The 13,800-nt window shown below is 40.3% G+C and overlaps 1 protein-coding gene across 5 annotated transcripts in view; it reads right to left on the minus strand.

Moving 5' to 3' along the window:
* Positions 1 to 13,800, minus strand: part of LRRC4C (leucine rich repeat containing 4C) — a 1,485,185-nt gene that overhangs the window by 958,744 nt on the left and 512,641 nt on the right. The window contains exon 3 of one of the 5 annotated variants that reach the window (XR_015141675.1): positions 10,454 to 10,933. The exons of the other annotated variants lie outside the window; for them this stretch is intronic. The gene's annotated coding sequence lies outside the window, so the exon portion shown is untranslated. Of the gene's footprint in view, positions 1 to 10,453; positions 10,934 to 13,800 lie in introns of those variants that run through there. 5 annotated transcript variants of the gene reach the window in all.

Here is a 13,800-nt window from a genome sequence, read left to right on the forward strand (position 1 = left end):
AGAAGGATCTATTTTTGACATACTTAATTGTTGGTTTCTGTCCCTTAACACAGCTGAATTCTAATGATTTTCCAGTCAACCTAGTGCTAATCAGTGAATGAAAGCAAGGTATAGCTGGATCCTTATGCTTGCTTAGGTCCTTGTGAAGAAAACTGAGTAGAAAGATTATTCTGGGGTCACATCCAAGTTTAGTTATAGTGAAACTGTTCTGGAAAACTAGAATATGGGGAGAGAAAACAAACCTCAAGCCTGGAAGGGCCATCTGAGCTCTGTTAACTAGGTCTCAGGTAAGTCTGAGCACTGAGCAGAGAAGTCATATAAACTCTAGTACACTGAGGCAGGAGTCAGCACAGTCATGATTCTCTGGACGGGCAAGGAACAGGACTGAGTGAAGACACATCCGGACAGTCACTGTGCTCTGACCCCATGAGGCCCTCAGGAATTATACACAGGGTGGGGCTTCCCTGGTGGTCCAGTGGTTACGAAGCTACCTTGCAGTGCAGGGAACACAGGCTTAATCCCTCACCCAGGAAGATGCTACACGCCACGGGGCAACCAAGCCTGAGCACCACAACTACTGAGCCACGACTTCTGAGCCTGTGCACCTAGATTCCGTGTCCCACAAAAGAAGCCAGACAGTAAGAGGACCACGCATCACAACCAGAGAGTAGCCCTTGCCCTCTGCAAGTAAAGAAAGAACGCGTGCAGCCACGCAGACCTAGAACAGCCAAAAACAAATAAACATAGGGTGACCACTTAATTCCAGTTTACCAGAGATTTTCCTGGTTTACCACTGAAATTGCTAAAGGCTGTCCAGGTTATTGTTCATACGAAATTTTCCTACACGGAGGAGCCTGGTTGGCTGCAGTCCATGGGGTCGCTAAGAGTCGGACACGACTGAGTGACTTCATTTTCACTTTTTACTTTCATGCATTGGAGAAGGAAATGGCAACCCACTCCAGTGTTCTTGCCTGGAGAATCCCAGGGACGGGGAAGCCTGGTGGGCTGCTGTCTATGGGGTCGCACAGAGTCGGACACGACTGAAGCAACTTAGCAGCATCAAACTTGTTTAGACGATATATTTCAAAGCTCATTTATTCTTCAGTGTTACTTTTTGTCCAGAACTAAAGAATTAGATCAGATCAGATCAGATCAGTCGCTCATTCGTGTCTGACTCTTTGCGACCCCATGAATCGCAGCATGCCAGGCCTCCCTGTCCATCACCAACTCCCGGAGTTCACTCAGACTCATGTCCATTGAGTCAGTGATGCCATCCAGCCATCTCATCCTCTGTTGTCCCCTTCTCCTCTTGCCCCCAATCCCTCCCAGCATCAGTCTTTTCCAATGAGTCAACTCTTTGCATGAGGTGGCCAAAGTACTGGAGTTTCAGCTTTAGCATCATTCCTTCCAAAGAAATCCCAGGGCTGATCTCCTTTAGAATGGAATGGTTGGATCTCCTTACAGTCCAAGGGACTCTCAAGAGTCTTCTCCAACACCACAGTTCAAAAGCATCAATTCTTCGGCGCTCAGCCTTCTTTACAGTTCAACTCTCACATCCATATGTGACCACAGGAAAAACCATAGCCTTGACTAGACAGACCTTTGTTGGCAAAGTAATGTCTCTGCTTTTCAATATGCTATATAGGTTGGTCATAACTTCTTCCCAGGAGTAAGCGTCTTTTAATTTCATGGCTGCAGTCACCATCTGCAGTGATGTTGGAGCCCAAAAAAATAAAGTCTGACACAGTTTCCACTGTTTCCCCATCTATTTCCCATGAAGTGATGGAACCGGATGCCATGATCTTCGTTTTCTGAATGTTGAGCTTTAAGCCAACTTTTTCACTCTCCACTTTCACCTTCATCAAGAGGCTTTTGAGTTCCTCTTCATTTTCTGCCATAAGGGTGGTGTCATCTGCATATCTGAGGTGATTGATATTTCTCCCGGCAATCTTGATTCCAGCTTGTGTTTCTTCCAGTCCAGCGTTTCTCATAATGTACTCTGCATATAAGTTAAATAAACAGGGTGACATCATACAGCCTTGACGTACTCCTTTTCCTATTTGGAACAAGTCTGTTGTTCCATGTCCAGTTCTAACTGTTGCTTCCTGACCTGCATACAGATTTCTCAAGAGGCAGATCAGGTGGTCTGGTATTTCTATCTCTTTCAGAATTTTCCACAGTTTATTGTGATCCACACAGTCAAAGGCTTTGGCATAGTCAATAAAGCAGAAATAGATGTTTTTCTAGAACTCTCTTGCTTTTTCCATGATCCAGCAGATGTTGGCAATTTGATCTCTGGTTCCTCTGCCTTTTCTAAAACCAGCTTGAACATCAGGAACTTCATGGTTCACATATTGCTGAAGCCTGGCTTGGAGAATTTTAAGCATTACTTTACTAGCGTGTGAGATGAGTGCAATTGTGTGGTAGTTTGAGCATTCTTTGGCATTGCCTTTCTTTGGGATTGGAATGAAAACTGACCTTTTCCAGTCCTGTGGCCACTGCTGAGTTTTCCAAATGTGCTGGCATATTGAGTGCAGCACTTTCACAGCATCATCTTTCAGGATTTGGAATAGCTCAACTGGAATTCTATCACCTCCACTAGCTTTGTTCACAGTGATGCTTTCTAAGGCCCACTTGACTTCACATTCCAGGATGTCTGGCTCTAGGTCAGTGATCACACCATCGTGATTATCTGGGTCGTGAAGATCTTTTTTGTATAGTTCTTCTGTGTATTCTTGCTACCTCTTCTTAATATCTTCTGCTTCTGTTAGGTCCATACCATTTCTGTCCTTTATCCAGCCCATCCTTGCATGAAATGTTCCATTGGTATCTCCGATTTTCTTGAAGAGATCTCTAGTCTTTCCCATTCTGTTGTTTTCCTCTATTTCTTTGTATTGGTCGCTGAAGAAGGCTTTCTTTTCTCTTCTGGCTATTCTTTGGAACTCTGCACTCAGATGTTTATATCTTTCCTCTTCTCCTTTGCTTTTCACTTCTCTTCTTTTCACAGCTATTTGTAAGGCTTCCCCAGACAGCCATTTTGCTTTTTTGCATTTCTTTTCCATGGGGATGATCTTGATCCCTGTCTCCTGTACAATGTCACAAACCTCATTCCATAGCTCATCAGGCACTCTAAGAATAGACAGCTCTGAAAAATATGTCTGGCCACCACCAAAGATGAACAGTATGAAAAATGGTGACTTCTAATAGGGTTGTCTGTATTGCAGATTGTTAGAAAACCTAAAAAGTTTGAAAGTGAAAGTTGCTCAGTCATGTCTGACTCTTTGTGACCCTATGGACTCTATGGTCCATGGGATTCTCCAGGCCAGAATATTGGAGTGAGTAGCCTTTCCCTTCTTTAGGGCATCTTCCCAATCCAGGGATCGAACCCAGGTCTCCCTCTTTGCAGGTGGGAACAACAAAAGGGAAGTTGGTAAATCCCCTTTCTCCATGGACTCCAAGCCATCACCATTAACAACAATGCAAATGTCTCCACTATAATCAGGCAGGTGAGCTTACTCAGGTGTCAGTCTCTGGGCATAGGTGGCACATTCTTGGAGCATAGGTGGCACTCAGTAATTACAATTCTTTTGCAATTACTGGTCCAATGCTTACAAATCAGAAGAGATACACACATACACACAGATACATATTTATACATACAAACACACACACACAGACATCTAAAACAAAACTAGCTTTAATTCTGTTGCCGGGAAGGAGCCCCCAAAGGGTTTCAGTGATCTTCTCTTTATTTTTCTATAAATCCCTGTAAACCAGTTAATCCCCTTAATTTCCCTAACCTCATTTACATCTCCAATCTAATTTCCCACCAGGTTCTAAAATCTCTAGGTAAGGTATTTCCTTAGTCGTGTTTCTCTTTGTGTCCCTCAGTCCTTCCAATTTCAGGAGGAAGCTTTCTTGCTGCCTGTTTCCAAATAGGCCACTATTGTGGACTCTACAAAATGAGAGGTGGTTTGTTCTAATAAGACAGAATCAAAAAGAAGAGATAATATAGAGTATTAAGTCAACCATTGGCCATGTGAACATTCAGATTGTCTGTAGGGGCCTTATGTAAATTCAAGTTTATAGGTTCTGGAAAACAAGGAAATAAATGTTCATTCACTCATGTTCACATTCTCTCTCTCTCTCTCTCTCACACACACACACACACCTGTGTATGAACATTCATTTTGCACAAAGAAATCCCATTCACAAATTCTTATTTTCATTATAATGTTTAGGACAGGCATTACAGAGTTGAATTTAAACATACCCTGCCAATTTTAAAAAAGGAGTAAATTGGGTATTTGTATTTGTAGAATGATTCCTATATGTAACTACTGTTATTGTGAAAACTCCGGCTGGAAGGGAATCTCTATTTGCAAGTACTATGGGGCCTTTGCACTAAGGAACAATGAAAGGAAAGAATGGGAATTGAATACAATTCCCTTTTTTGCTGCCAGGTCTCTCCCTGTGGAGCTTCACATATCCCCAGGAGCCCGTACCCCTCCCCAATCCTACAACAAAATCAATAATATCTAAAGCAGACTAGACATAGAAAGAATACTTATGGACCTCAAAGAGGTATAACCCTGATGTATCAGGTCATATGAGTCCATATGATAGAAAGTCTGAACCCCTCGGAGGACCCAGAACATTGCTTCCTTCCACCCCACCCTGTATCACTAAGTGTTCTTTCCATAAATGTCTGCATGACCTTTCTGCCTATTCTACATCAGGAGAATACCCTGTATTAAGCTCAAGGATATCAAACAGTCTTGTATTCATCTTTGTCCTTTTAACAGAGGTTGGCCCAGGGTTTTGAATATAGCAAAGCATAATGAATATTTGTAATGTGAATGGGACAATCTGAACATATATGAAACACAGTATTTGAAAGAAAGATAAACTGCTGAATTATAACCAGAAACAGGATAGTTCTTTTGCCCAGTTCAATATTTTTTAAATAATTGGTTTTAGTTGTCACTAATTTAAATTAAATTTTACATTTAAGCAGATATTTGTTTAGACTTCTCTTGACATACCAGGAAACCTGATGGCTCTGGGCCTCTTTTCCCTCTGTTAACAATTGGTTGGGGTGAAATAAACAGATTCCTGTAGAAGGACTCAGTGTTATCAGTTTGACATAGACCTCACCATTCCCTATTATTTTATACCCGGAGTCCTTTACTTACCTGATTTCTTGGCCTCAGTTTCTGCTTGTGGAAAAATAAACTGGTTTGTGGAGGTGTATTTGGAGGCTCAGTAATCTTTGTGCACCCACAAGTCTAGCTGATCTTTAATTCCCTGGGCATTTTATGTAAGTGTGTATACATTCATGTGTGACTTTTTCTTAGGAATGGTTTCATCAAGTTTTCAAAAGAATGTATATCTCAAAAAAAATCTAGACTGAGAAATGAGTCGCTCAATAAGAAAATACCTACTAAATATCCACTATATGTAGAGTCTTGAGATCTCAGATCTTTTAAACCTTGAATATCTTACATTATGCATACAGGTATATAAACACACATATACACACCTCCATTTTAACAGGGACTTTCCATGTAGCTAAGAAGTAATCAAAGATTCAGAGGAACACTGACTTAATTCACATTGTACTTCAGACTGAATGGCACTCTCTCAATATCGATTCTCAGCTGAAACTCTAATTTCCTTTGGATGATGATCTCTGATCAGACCCCTCAGTCTCCACACTTCAGCCATGACAAGGGAATACAGAGAAAGTCTTCAGACTCATGATAAAAGACTTCCCAACCTGAATCTGAAATAAATGTCTCCAATTTATACAAACTGTGACATTTTAGAAAATCAAAGGGTTTAATATTGACTATCTGATTAAATATACAAGGACTTTCTTTGGTATTTAACAGTCCTTGAATCTAGATGTAATCTTGCAAGCTGGATCCTCTTCCTTGTTTAAAATATTGTTTATTGGCTCATTTTATTTTCGTTTTTTTAGAGTGAGTTACATACACCCCAGAACAACTTTTTCTGTGTTCTCTGAAGATTTACTTAACACCACCTGGGTTATAAAGGTACACTGAAACTAGAGGAAGTTTTTAATCCCACTAAAAAGATTGCCAATAAAAGGAATTTTAGAATTGCTAAAAAAAGACAATGGGCCCAAATGCAGGTGCTTATGCAAAACCCCACATCACCAAACTAAGACTTAAAAAATTAGTTTCAGTTTTTCCAGAAATGGAATCTGAAATCAGTCAATCAAGAATCACCTGATCAATATTACTTAGGCCATCTGCCTGACAGACCCTGTGTGTGTTCAGTCACTCAGTCGTGTCCAACTCTTCTACGTTTCCATGGTCTGTAGCTCACCAGGCTCCTCTGTCCATGGGATTCCCCAGGCAAGAACACTGGAGTAAGTTGACACCAGGGGATCCTTCCTGACCCAGAGGATCTTCCCTACCCAAAGATGGAATCCAAGTCTCCCACGTTTCCTGCACTGCAGGCAGATTCTTTAATGCTGGGCCATCAGGGAAACCCATCTATACACCCTTGCTGTCTCCTAAAGGATACTTTGTAGCCAAACAGTTTTGTTGTCGAGGGTGATTTTCTTGTTGCTTCTCCATTCTGTCTATAAAAGTCTTTCTTTTTGTACAGTTCCTCAGAGTTCCTTTCTATCCACTAGACTAGATGCTGTCTGATTCAAATTGATTTTGCTCAAATAGACCCTTATAAGGTTTAATATGTCTTAGTTTATCTTTTAAAGAATCCAAGAGGTCACTTCCAAAATGGATATGCTTTCCTGGAATAGTACATTGAAGAGGTTTTCAGAAATAAGAACCACCCTATTTGAAACACTGTCATATGTGCAGAAGCAACACTCTCATTTCAGTTTTCTGCAGAGTGGAGTATCTTGCTCCAAAACTGCAAAATATTAATGGGAAATTCCTAGCAAGAATAGGTACAGTTATTGGTGCCAAGTCAGGGGGTGGGGTGATAAAGAGTAGGCAAAGGAGCTTGTTTCTAATGGTATTAGAGATGCCTTTTCAGAATTACTGGGAAAGGAAAGCTCGTAATACATATGTATATTATAGATATAGATATAGATATAATATCTATGTATCTATCTCATAATGTTTTAAACCAGATTTTCTGGCCACATATAGATGTCAATTACAAATTGGCACTAGCCATGGGCACTTGCCATTTACCTCTATAACGATTAAATCAGGTGCTGTTGCAGCTACTGATTTTCAACACCCTCTGAAAGGCATTCAGGGTGGAGAGCAGAAATGAGGTACTCTGTGATAGGGGGGAAACGCGGAACAGAACTTTAGAGAGTTAGATATTTTCAGGTGTTGATTTTATGAGCCCAATTCTTATATATCCTCCTATCTAGAAAAACACTAAAATCCTTCATGGTGATGACTGCTCTTTGTGACTAGAAAAAAGCTTCTGCAAAAAATATGTGCTTGATTACATGTACTCCCCCTTCAGGAAAATCACATCCATAATGACCTCTACCCTGCCTCTGTGGAGCAGTTCCTTTATCTGAGGTGCTATCTGATGTGCTGTCTCCCAGTCTGCAGTTCTCATTCTGCCCCCAATAAAACTTAACTCAAAATTCTCACATTGTGTAATTTTTTTAAGTCAACATAAAGATATTCAGACACTATGATGCCTGACTTGCAGAACTGTTCCATTCTTAAAGCACTGTGCCTACTTAGTCACTCAGTCACGTACAACTCTTTGAGACACTATGGACTGTAGCCAGGCTCCCCTGTTCACGGGATTTTTCAGGCAAGAATACTGGAATGGGTTTCCGTTTCCTCTTCCAGGATACCTTTCCTATCCAGGGATTGAACCTGCATCTCCTGCTTTGCAGGCAGATTCTTTACCTCCTGAGCCATCAGGAAAGCTTTCTTAAAGGGTCAAAATGGTGTATTTTATGTAGGTATCTATAATAATGAATGGAGTAGGAAATGGCAACCCACTCCAGTATTCTTGCCTGGAGAATCCCATGGCCAGAGGAGCCTAGCAGATTATGGCCCATGGGATAGCAAAGAGTTATAATGAAATCGACTTGTATAGCACTGTAGAGTCCGTATAACTTTATCACATACATTATGTTGCATGACCCTTACAAGCTGAGAGCAGTCAGTCAGTAGTGGTGGAATCGTCATCCACAACCACACACTCATACACATACACACAAGTCCACACAATTCACATATACAGTACTTGAATGTGTTTACACACATTCTCACACACTGGCACATATACACATTCAGAATTCATATATGCTCACAAATATATATATATATATATATATATATGTATATACTCACAAATATAGTCATGCATATAATACACTCACACATATGTATGCTTCTGGAATGTGTATGGGTCTAAATTGTTGTTCTTCTACAACTGTAGTGTGTTAAAGATAAACTTCCTAAATCAAAATACGTGGACAAGAACTTATGTACCTCAATTCTCTAGCACAGATCCCTAAATTAAAGGGAAAAAAGGAAAGAAAGGGCACTGTTATCCAATTCCAACTAAGAAGGTTTACAATTGTAGGAGTTTATTTGTCAACCTTTTTGTGTCTTGAATGTCTCCTTGATACATTGGGCCAGGCTACTTGCTCCATGATGATAAACTTTGTCACATAATAGCAGATATGTTGGATTTCTGAAATACCCAGATCTTGAATTGCAGTTACAATGCTTGTAAACAGAGGCAAAAACACGCCAGGGAAATTGAAATCAGGTGTGGTGCCTAAAGAGCAAGGGTTTACTTAAAGGCTTGTTAGCTAATATCATGAGCATTCACCCAAATCTGACCTCTGAGCTCCTTTACAAGCATCTAACTATGTTTCTCTGCAAAACAAAATTTTTTTCCAATTTATGCTTTTAAGTTATTTAACTTAAAAGTCAGAGCAAAAATGAGCCACATGGAGAGACCAGAAGGAGTGTAGGTGGAAAGATTAAAACTGAAGCATAATTCACTGTCTAATGCACATTTCCTTGCCACAACTCTGCTCTCTCCACCTCCCTAAAGCTCCCTTCTTCATCACCTTTTCTCTAATATTTCTCTGTGGTTCACCCACATCATTTTTCTCTTAGATCTTCAGGGAGCTGTACTGTAATGAAATCTCCAGTTTGCTAATGGGCAACAGAATAATCGAGTTGCATGCTGACCCATATTTTGCATGTTAATTTGTGTCAGCCAGGGATACCTTCTTTTTTTGGTTAAATGTTTCCACCCTGGGTGAAATACTAGATGAAAAAACACAGACAAATCACGGACACAAACGACCAGTAGTAAACAAGCAGCTGTCTTTCAGATCTTACCACATGGAAAGACATTCATCTTACTCTAATTGGCATGGATGGTAATTGTGAGCTGGGAGACAATTACCAGATAAAAGGAGTCCCTGGTTTGCACCTTTGCATTCCAATGAACCACCTGCTTTTGTCTGTTTCTTTGTCTCATGCAAGCCTCATCTAACCCCCAAAAGATGATATAGAGTAGAACCTTTTGGCAAGGGAAGAAATATAAAGGGAGGAATGTAACCCAGAGCATTTGATTTGAAAGGGTTGAATTGTTCCCTCGTAAGTTTCAGCAAGCCTGAAATGGATGTGGGAGAACCTGATTTACTTGGACCCCAAACAGGCAAGTCCTAGGAAGAGAAACTCAAATCCTCTTGGTTCTTGAACTTTATAGCCTTAGACCAAACCAGGAGCATGTGTAAAAAGACAACATTATTGAATTATAAGCAGCTCTTTCCTGTCTTCTCTAGACGTTGGATGTGACAAGGGGATTTTATTCACTGAAGATGTTAAATGTCATTCCTATTCTTCAAACTTGCTGTGTAAGAAAGTCTGTATCAAGGGTTATTCTTTCCACTTACTTTCTAGGTCGATAATAATGTTTAATATTTCAGTCGTCACTCTGTGTCAGGCTAAGTCATTTACATGCATTATCTCAGTTAAATATCCAGGATACATAGTCATTCTTATGCCATTCTCATAGCCATTTTACAGATGAGGAAACTGAGGCTCAGGGAAATTAAATTATGCAAGCTTGTGCAGTTAGTGACAAAATGAACTATTGTACCCACTGCTGTCTGATGCTACACTCTCACCTTTAACATTTATTATCACTATGACAAAAAAGAGGTGAAATCAGAAGGATACTAAATAATCATGAATAATAAATAGTCTGTATTATTAGTCAGCAGTGTTCAGTGTTACACTATTTCTATTGCACCTTAGCACATTTCTCACCTGAACCTCACAACCACCAAGAATGATAGATAAGGATTTATAGTTCCTGTTTGATGAATGAAAACCTTGAAATGACAGGTCAATGACATTTCAAAATCACACAACACATATGCAAGCTCCCATCCTCGTTATCACATACACACAATATGGAGGAGGAGAAAGAAGACTCCAACATTTGATAATTTAAAAACTGTCATCTTTCCTGTGGGTGAGATTTACAAGCTAAAGTATGAGTGTCACATGGCCCCAGGAAAATTTTAGCTAGACAATATGACTAATAAGGTTATTGGTAGGGTTCTGTATAAGTGCAAGAGGGAGTATATACATTCTCGTAACAAGAGAAAAAATTGAAGAAAAACTTTGCTCCATGTCACACTGGTGGAAGAAGTAATGCATAAGTAAACAGTGTGAATCTTTGAATGTAGGATACTAATTTTGCCAAAGAAGCCATCAGTCATCTGGACAATGGTTTAGCATGGGAGGGAGAATCCAGGATACCAGTGTATTCAAAATAGCCTTTTCCCAAATATCCATTGTTTATCTTGACAGTCTTCTTGACTCCAAAACAGTGAAAGATAATCAGTAACAGGTTGTGGGTTGGTTGTTGTTTTTTTTTTTTTCTTTTGATGATATCCTTTTGACCAGACTGGGTCTAGGACCTGGTGAGAACAGAATCAAATTTGTTAACTACCATAAAGGAACTTACAAATGAAAGTGATGGCAATCCATCCATATATATATATATGCAGTCCAAGTTCAGATATAAAAAAGTGTTAAATGGTGTTACTATAGATTTCAGAAGTTCAGAGAATAAAGTAAATATTTACCAATTTCAAACAAGTTGCTTAGAATGCAATCACAGGATACACTGGTATAGAAAACTGTATTAAATCTCCCCAGTGGAAACTAATTTATCCATGAGCTAAAAGACATTAGCATTGTCTCTAAAATGTATAGTATTCAGTGTGGTTGAGTGTAGCTGTATTAATCCAAGTCTCTTCTGGAATATTTTCACTGTAGTTCAGCCATAAAAGTTATCAGGGCATTTCACCTGAAGTCTATGGTGCTTCTCCCTTGAATATGTAAACTTGAGCCCTCTTTATAGCTCATTAACATCCATTTTTCTTTAGCTGTAGTTAGATGCTTCCTGTCATCCATTTCACCAAGCATTTCTGGAAAATCATTACTCATCACTGATTTTTTTCCATTGTTTGCTATTTACTGGCCAAGACTATACACTGATGTCATTTAATCTCGTAAGTTTTATGCTAAGACAAAGGATATGTCTCCTTAATGACTTACATACAGAATTTAAAAACGGAAGAGACCGATGGGTTTTTTGCGTGATTTCCTGAATTTTGTCAGTGGGGAAACTGAGGCAAAATATTTAAATGGCACACCTAGGCAGCGTAGTTAATGGTTGATATCGGAAGAGACCCACTCTTTCCTTTTCCTTTCTTCTCACATTTCTCCAGGCTGTCTCACTCCCATGGAATATTTATACCCTCCTGGCATTTGAAAGCAAGTTAGTAGAAATATAATCACTACCCAGTATTTGCTGCTGAAGGGTTAGAATAATCCAGACCATGAAGATAGAAGGATGGGTTGATGTTGATGCCTTTAATATGCCATGACCAAATGCCCTTACTTTTCTGGGAGCTCCTGCAGACTTCAAATAGATATGTGCTCCCTTAAACAGATGAGATGGAGAAGGCAATGGCACCCCACTCCAATACTCTTGCCTGGAAAATCCCATAGATGGAGGAGCCTGGTAGGCTGCAGTTCATGGGATCGTGAAGAGTCAGACATGACTGAGTGACTTCACTTTCACTTTTCACTTTCATGCATTGGAGAGGGAGATGGCAACCCACTCCAGTTGTTCTTGCCTGGAGAATCCCAGGAACGGCAGAGCCTGGTGGGCTGCCATCTATGGGGTCACACAGAGTTGGACACGACTGAAGCGACTTAGCAGCAGCAGCCGCAGCAGCAAACAGGTGAGAGAAGGCCAATCGTGAGTTCACACAGCTTTGGTGGGAACAGCAACACATCTCAGTGATGTGAGGAGCCCAAGGAGTCCTTGTCCAGATGGGATTAGTAATATCTCTGTAATGCAAATATGGCCCAGCTATTGTAGGAGGCTGATTTATATCTGGAAATGACTTTCCTAACTCCATGAGAGAAGTGAAACATTTATGGTAGTAGTCATTTACTTGCTGAGTTGTGTCCAATTCTTTTGCGACCCCATGGACTGTAGCCAGCCACGGTCCTGTGTCCAATGGATTTCCCAGGCAAGAATACTGGAGTAGGTTGCCATTTCCTTCTCCAGGGGATCTTTCTGATCCAGGGATAGATCCTGTGTCTGCTGCATTGGCAGATGGATTCTTTACCACTGAACCACCAGGGAAGCCTGAGGGTGAATCAAAGCGCACCTTGTCGGTGTCTTCCACTCCAGGAAAAAATAGAAATTTCCACATGGTAAATTTTAAGTATGTACAAAAGTCACAGCACCGTTCTCAGTTCATGGCCATTGTGTCTACTGTAAGGAAGTAACGATCACAAAATTTACAGAACTATGTTGTGCCTTTTATTTTCATCCTGACTCCTAAAATCTAAAGACCAGAGAGCTAATCAGAAGGAAAAGAGCAGAGAAGCTAGGCCTGTTTTATCCACAAGAACATATGAACTGACTATATTGTTGGTTAACATCATTGTTTCAAAGGGCTTTAATGGTTGATTTTTGTTCTTGGAAATGCTTATAAAGTAAGAATTGTGTATTATCTTTATAAAGACATGATTGTGACATGTGCCTTTGTGTTTTGAGTGCCAGGTATTGGGTTAGGTGCTTCTCAACCACGGCTCATTTCCTTTCCTCTTTCACTGCGCAAGGAAAGATTCATTGCCTTTTTTCTTTTTTTCTTTTTAATAGACAAGGACACAGACTTGGTAAGACTCAGTAACCTAAATCACACAGCTAATAAGTGGAGGGACCACTGAGTATGCCTTTCTGACTCTAATTCTTGGGCCCCAGAGGGAGTATGAAAAGAGAACACTTGCTCAACGACCGTACATGTGCTATGTGGCGAGCTCTAGACACATCACACTGTCTGACTCTAGGGCAAAGAGAAGATTAAAGAAATTACTCTCGATTAAAATGTGATGGCAATTGGGGACAGAACAGTCATTGTCTGGAGTATTTCAGAGCAATTCTGTAGATCCCTGACTTAAGGTGAAAGTGAAACTCGCTCTGTCATGTCCGACTCTTTGCGATCCCGTGGACTATACCATCCATGGAATTCTCCAGGCCAGGATACTGGAACAGGTAGCCTTTCCCTTCTCCAGGGGATCTTCCCAACCCAGGGATCGAAGCCAGGTCTCTCACATTGCAGGTAGATTCTTTACCAACTGAGCTAACAGGGAAGCCCTCCCTGACTTAAAGTTATGTCTAATTGTGCTAAAACAAAAATTTTAATTGTGCACATCTTGAGGCAGAGGGACTGTGCATCAGTGATTCAGTTGTTTTGGAATG

Source organism: Bos grunniens, chromosome 15 (assembly GCF_055505025.1).
Source record: "Bos grunniens cultivar Pamir isolate PY7600 chromosome 15, Bosgru_T2T1.0, whole genome shotgun sequence".
In the NCBI taxonomy this organism is placed as follows: domain Eukaryota; kingdom Metazoa; phylum Chordata; class Mammalia; order Artiodactyla; family Bovidae; genus Bos; species Bos grunniens.